The following is a 6,746-nucleotide window of genomic DNA, read 5'->3' on the forward strand; positions in this document are numbered from 1 at the left end:
TTAAAGAAAGTAATCCGAGAAGGATGTATGATTCAGAGCGATGCCCATAAAAGGATACGTGATACCATGGAGCGAGATCGTCTGACCGTAAGTGGCTTGGTCTGGGACTGTCTAGGGTGATTCAGCGATGGTCGTAGTGGTAGGGACGTTACCCTTTGAGTTATGATGTGAATTAGGGCACTGCCCAGAAAGGAACCCAGGATACCATGTAGCCAGATCGGCTGACCGTAAGAAGCTTGGTCTGGGACCGTCCAGGGTATTCAGTGATGGTCGTAGTGGTGGGATGTATTTCCTTTATTTTACATGTTAACCTAAGATCGAGACCCACAAGAAGTATTCCTGAGAGAGATGACTTAAGGTGGGCGGAACATGGTAAATAATGATTAAAAGATTTAATCATCTAACTGCGGTTAGTGTTCATATGCATATGGTTAATAATGGAGTAGTGGAGAGGAAATTGACGGGATGACTTAGAGCACCGTGATGTTGAGAGGGACGGCGTTGTTGGACGGTGATTCATCAACAATGCCTTGAGGGAGAGTCTAGGTGAGGTGAGACCCTTGTATTCCTGAGAGAGGATATCCTGTTGGATCGGACAGTTCTCACAGGCCAAACTAGACGATCTCTGACAACCCCTCTTTGCAATCTGAATCAATGAGATGGATGCCCAGAAAGCGTATGTTACGACACCGTCCTGTTATGGACTGTTCCTATGGAACTTATTGATCAATTGGCTTATGAAATGCTTTTTGGTGCGTACAAAGTGGCTTGGTATGGGACCTGTACTCTTGATTTGTTTCCGACTAGGTTATTGGGAGGATATTGGTGTAAGGTGGATGATCATGACATAGCATGCATATATTGCACTTGTGGAAGTGGATTCCCACATTGAGTTATAAACATCATGCATCATTAACATTATGCACATATTATTACTTATGGTTATGATATTTGTTTATGAAATGTATGTTGATACATTATGGTTTATGTTGATAAACGATGAGTTATGATGTCGGTTATAGATAATATATGCGTATGTTATTATTTGGAGTATGATCCCCACTTATGTGTTATTTAATTATAGTCATGACATCTTGTCGATGAATGATATAATGCTAAATGGTGAATTATGATATTGATGGGAATAAGTGTTGTTTACATTACATAGGTTGATGAGATAATTGTTTATGAGATCAATTGATGAATTTGGTTATATTACTCATGTGGATTAGATAATTGTTTATGAGAACAACTGATGAGTTATAATGTTTATATATATATATATATGAACTGTTTTTCATATCTGAGTGTAATATTCTGAGTAAGTCCACACCGTCAATGAATTATATTCATTAGATGTCTTATTCTCTCTATTTCTCTTCTTTTCTATTGCTTGCTTTTCAAACGTGTGCTCGTCAGATAGAGAGCTTTGCTCGGATTTAGAGCTACCCGTCCGTGATGTTCCAGGAGGGGGCATGCGGAATTGAGGAGATGCGGTACCCTAGCTTTGGAGTTGGCCACTAGGAGTCGCTTATCATTTTGTGACTTTTGAAACACTAACGGCTTCAGTTTGTTCATACCTTTGTTTAGTGTCTTTTGGCGATGATTAATATTTCCGCCTTTTCTTGTTGGATATGTATATTAAGTACTTATGATCTTTTATATCTATGAAGATGTATATTTAGGAAATGTTGTATCATTTCAGTTACCGTTAGGTAACCGGTTTTGATTTCCGCGTTATATGTTACTTAAAGTGATGTCATAGAAAAGAAAGGTTTTTAAAAGGAAACAATTTTATATCACCAATTCAAAAAAAAATATTTACTCACTTTTCTGCGTAATAAATAAAGAGTATTTTTCGGGGTGTTACACTATACCTTGGCAATTTAATCCAATCTTTGTCCATCAAGATAACTAGAATTTTGGACAATAAAAATAAGTAAATTGGTCATTTAAGCTAATTGAAAGCATGCCTCAGATGTTGATCTCTAAAGGCTTTAGTATATCACAAAATAAATACAATATTAAAAAAAATCATTTAACTATTACTTTCCATGCAAGTCTTAAAAAATATGTAGAGGAAAAAAAAGAATGAAAATAGACATTTGAAAAAGCAAGTAAAGTGACTTCACTAGATAAAGCAGTCATTGAACAGTAAATTGTGGAATTTCCTTCCATAAAACATCCCTTAATTTGAGATGTAGCCGCCTAACTTAACACATAAATCACGTTTATAGCAAAGTCATACTAAGCCCCAGAGTTGGGGATATTAAGTTTCTTATGAAAATGCACATGATACCTACCATATACCATGCATGCCTTTTCACATAAACATTTAAATAAATTGTAGTCTGTCCTTTATCATTATATTTAGGAGTCTAAGCACTATTGTTTTGCATGCAAATTTAGTTAGTTTATGAATAGGATATGTACTTGATTTATATTCATTGCAAGAACCAGTTACTAAGAAAAAAGTAAAGACAAGAACCTAATCAACACTAAGCAAAGTAAAGATTAGAGATTTTCACCATTATAAAAAAAGGGTGTTAAATCCACCATATCATAAGAGACACTGATCAAATAACCACATAAAAGTTCTCTGAAAGTGCATGATAACTTTAGCCAAAGCGAATGAGTAAATTTATTATGTGGGGATAAATTTATGCATATAGTATGCATTATGATTCCAACCAGTAAAATTACCTTAAACAAGAATGAAAAAGTGAAGACCATATAAAGATGATATGGCTAGACCAACAAGCCGATACTTAGTGGATGCATTTGATGGAATCCATATGCTTAGTGGATGCATTTGATGGAATCCATATGCTTAGTGGATGCATTTGATGGAATCCATATGCTCAGGGTAGAGCACAAGCAACTAGTTAAAATTCAAGACTTGCAGTGTTTTCTTAATAAGCAACTTGGTGCTATTTATATGAGGAAAAAATGTTCATGTCCTACCATAGATAAGCATAAAACTCCATTTAGTTTAATACATCATTATACTTGGTATTCCATAATCCTAAAACAAACAGACTTTCTCAATCATTGTCTTTCACTTTAACCAAACACAAAATCATCCTATTAGAAGCCTTCTGCTTTTAATGCATTGAAATGATCAGTTCAAATTAACATAAATTCCATAGCAAAAGAAGCTATATTCTAAATTATGTAACTCTGGCTTTACTGAGTCATTGTCCCAAAGTCATACAAATAAATTAAAGCAAACATCAAAACTAGATGAATAAAACCAAGTAACCAATATTATTGGATTTCATAGAACAGAGTAAGACTTGTGTTACATTTAATTTTCTCTTGTTCAAAGTTAATTGATGAAAAAATAATCAAGATTGGTTCCTGGTTCGAGTGCAGGTTGCTAAATGCATAAAGATTGGGTTGCCTAAGCTGATATAGCTGGTTTTTCTTTCACAGGTAGAGTACTTTTACTAACATAATCTTAATTAGTCCATTTTTTACTCATGGGTGGGATTGGATGATTGAAAAGCAAATTTTTAGAATGTCAAAGTTACTATGGACTAGAAAAAGGTCTATTGATTTAAGAACCAATGAGTAAGGTGCATTTATGTTTGCTACTTCAATCATGATTGTGTTATGTTCCTGATTGATTAGTAGCATACACTAGCATTGCTTCCCTTTAAGAAAGGATGGAGCAGACTCCTTATTCTGGACAAGTGGTTCCAAGTCATATGATAGGGTTTGAATTATGTTCATGATTGATTAGTAGGGTACACTAGCATTACTTCAATCATGAGAAATATTTGTTGGTTTTCTTTACTTTTCTAGCATGGTATTTCTATGAAACTGAGTTTAATATGGTTGTCATGCAGTTTGTACCCAATGTGCTACATTTAGGAAAACATGTCTTTGACCATTTTGCTATTTTATTTACAATTGCAATTGTGTGGCTATATGCTTACATACTCACTGTTGGAGGGGCCTATAAGAATGTTGCACCTAAAAGGCTAAAACACATTCAACTTGCCTATTAGTCCATTACACCAAAGTTTAAAAAGCATCAATAGGCGCTTACAGAATTGATTTTTGTTGTTTATTGTTGATTGGGTATTTCGTTTTTTCTATGGGAGCTATAGCTTATTTTTCACTACTTGCTTACACTTAACTTTTTTCTTCTTGTATTTGAGCTCTGTTGTTGTGTTAGTTTACAATTATCTCATGCATTTTCGGTACCAATGGTACCTAGAATCTTATTTCATCAACAAAAAATTTTATGATAAAATGAAAAAAAATATCTATACAATAATAGAAACAATCATAACATGTCAATTAAAAAATATGACAACACATAATCTTAAGACACAAGAGTGTAGCAATTAATTGCATACCTATTCAAAGCATGGTCTAAATCCCTATATTTCAAACCGTAAATTGAAAATGAATAAAATGAATAGCATTACTCATATCCTCTAATCTCATAACCACATAAGATAAATACACATAAATAAAAATGAAATATCATTACCTAACCAAATCAAAGAAACAATGGAAGCATAACTGTAAATTGCAAACACACATGCTTGGAGCTTGCAAAAAAAAACAATAAAAAAGAAAAGAGTGAGTGGGTACCTTAGGGTGTGTTTGGGAGTGCCACTTTGGAGGGGGAGGGAAGGAAAGGGAGGGTTTAGGAGAGGAATTCCCTTATTTGGAAGTTTAGTGGAGGAGAGGGGAAGCTTTTGAAGGATTTTTCAAACCTCCAAATTTGGGATGTTTTGGGAGGAAAATAAGTCAAATTACCTAACTACCCTTACTAATATTATTCTATAACATATAATAGATAACATACTGTTAATTTTAATTTTTTAAATGAGGAAGAGAGATAAAATAGTATTTTTGTATTATATTAATACTCCTATTTAAATTCCACACTCCCAAACAAATGAGGGGTTTAGTTAGATTTGTCATCCCTTCTCCTTTCTTTCTTCCCCTCTTTACCCTCTCATCCCTCTCATTTCCTTTCCCTTCTAACTCCCAAACAAAGCCTTAGAGAATAGGAATTGTATGCTTGAAGAAAGTAAAATTATAATGAAGGAGAAGAAGAGAATGAACCGATCAAAAAGCATTTGAGAAGGTTAATGGTCAGTCGTGAAGTTAAGGGTTAAGCATTTGAGAAGGTTAAACATTTGAGATGTTTGTTTTAAGAATATGAAAAGGAATGGTTATGGGTTGAGAAGATTGGATTTGAATGGTTATGGGTTGAGAAGGTTGGATTTGGATGGGAAAGAGAAGGAAATGAAGAGAATAGCAAGACAAATAAAAAAAAAAAGAGAGAAGTTAGAGAATAAAGAAGTTAGGGTGTGTGAAGTTAGAGAATGGAGAAGTTAAGGCATGTAAAGTTGGAGAATAGAGAAGTCATGGTATGTGAAGTTAGAGAGGAGAATATGTTTAGGTAGAATAGAGAACGGTTTATTTAAAACATATAGGGCAACACTTAAAAACCATGGTCAAATATAATGGCAACATAATGTTACAAGTAACGGTTTTAAAACCACATCCAAAATGTAGATAAAAGAAATTATAAAAAAACCGATTAGACAATGTTTTTAAAACCGTTATATATAAATATAAAAAATTAACAATTATGACAACATTGTAGAAAACTGTGGCCTAATGTAGTTTTCAGTCGCGGTTTTAATACTATAGGCAATGGAGGCATTGCCATAGATCAGAAATATAGTAGTGTATCTTAAAATCCATCAATATCATTTCTAGATGTCCAGGTCTGGGAGGAATTTGAACTAACCAAATTTTGGTGATCCTCTTAGCAATTTTCCAAAGGTATTTGGAATCATTCAGATCATTTGTCATGTCGAACGGACGTGATATAAACATTATACTAATATATAACAAAACATCTCATAGTGTTAAATGAAATAATTTCCATAAACCAAATAAATAGAAAGAGGTGAAGGGATAGTGAGTAACTGTTAAAATAAATTGTGTTTAATGACAAAACATCTCTTAAATGAAATAATTTTCATAAACCAAATAAATAGAAAGAGATGAAGAGATGGTGAATAACTGTTAAAATAATTGTAAAAGTCATCAATTGAAGAATAAGTATAAGAAATACACAAATGGCTTACCTTTATGTTTATTCATGACAAAAAGAATGGAAGACAAAATGAATGAATATATAACAAAGAATATTGCTCAGTGATTTCTCCATTCGAATATGGCTCACTGATCATCTAATATCATCAACTATTTTCAACAAAAGACATTAACTGAGATATATATATCATTTCTAAATTGATTCTTGAAGTAAGTATAAGAAATGCAAAAATGGCTTGGCTTTATGTTTATTCATGACAAAAAATGAATATATAACAAAGAACCTGAGATAAAAAATTGTATATACACAAAGACCACTAACATGCAAAAATAAAAAGATATCATTTTTAAGCATAAAGATGAACAAAATAGAAGAAATGAAAAACACCATGAACATGCATTCATAAAAGGATATTTTTTTCAAAATCAAAGTGTTAAACCTAGGTAATCATAAACATAAAGTAGTAAGTACAAAGATCCCTGCAAAGTGAAAGTGTTAAACATAAATAATCATAAACCAAAATGTATAAGGCAACATGTTAAAACAAAAATGTTATCGTCTGAAAATAAATAATGTTCATTCTGCTTATTCATGTTTATTCCTTCTCTAAGTAAAAGAAATGCACAAAGGTTTCGTTTTAAAGAGGTTTTTT

Source organism: Lupinus angustifolius, chromosome LG20 (assembly GCF_001865875.1).
Source record: "Lupinus angustifolius cultivar Tanjil chromosome LG20, LupAngTanjil_v1.0, whole genome shotgun sequence".
Taxonomy (NCBI): domain Eukaryota; kingdom Viridiplantae; phylum Streptophyta; class Magnoliopsida; order Fabales; family Fabaceae; genus Lupinus; species Lupinus angustifolius.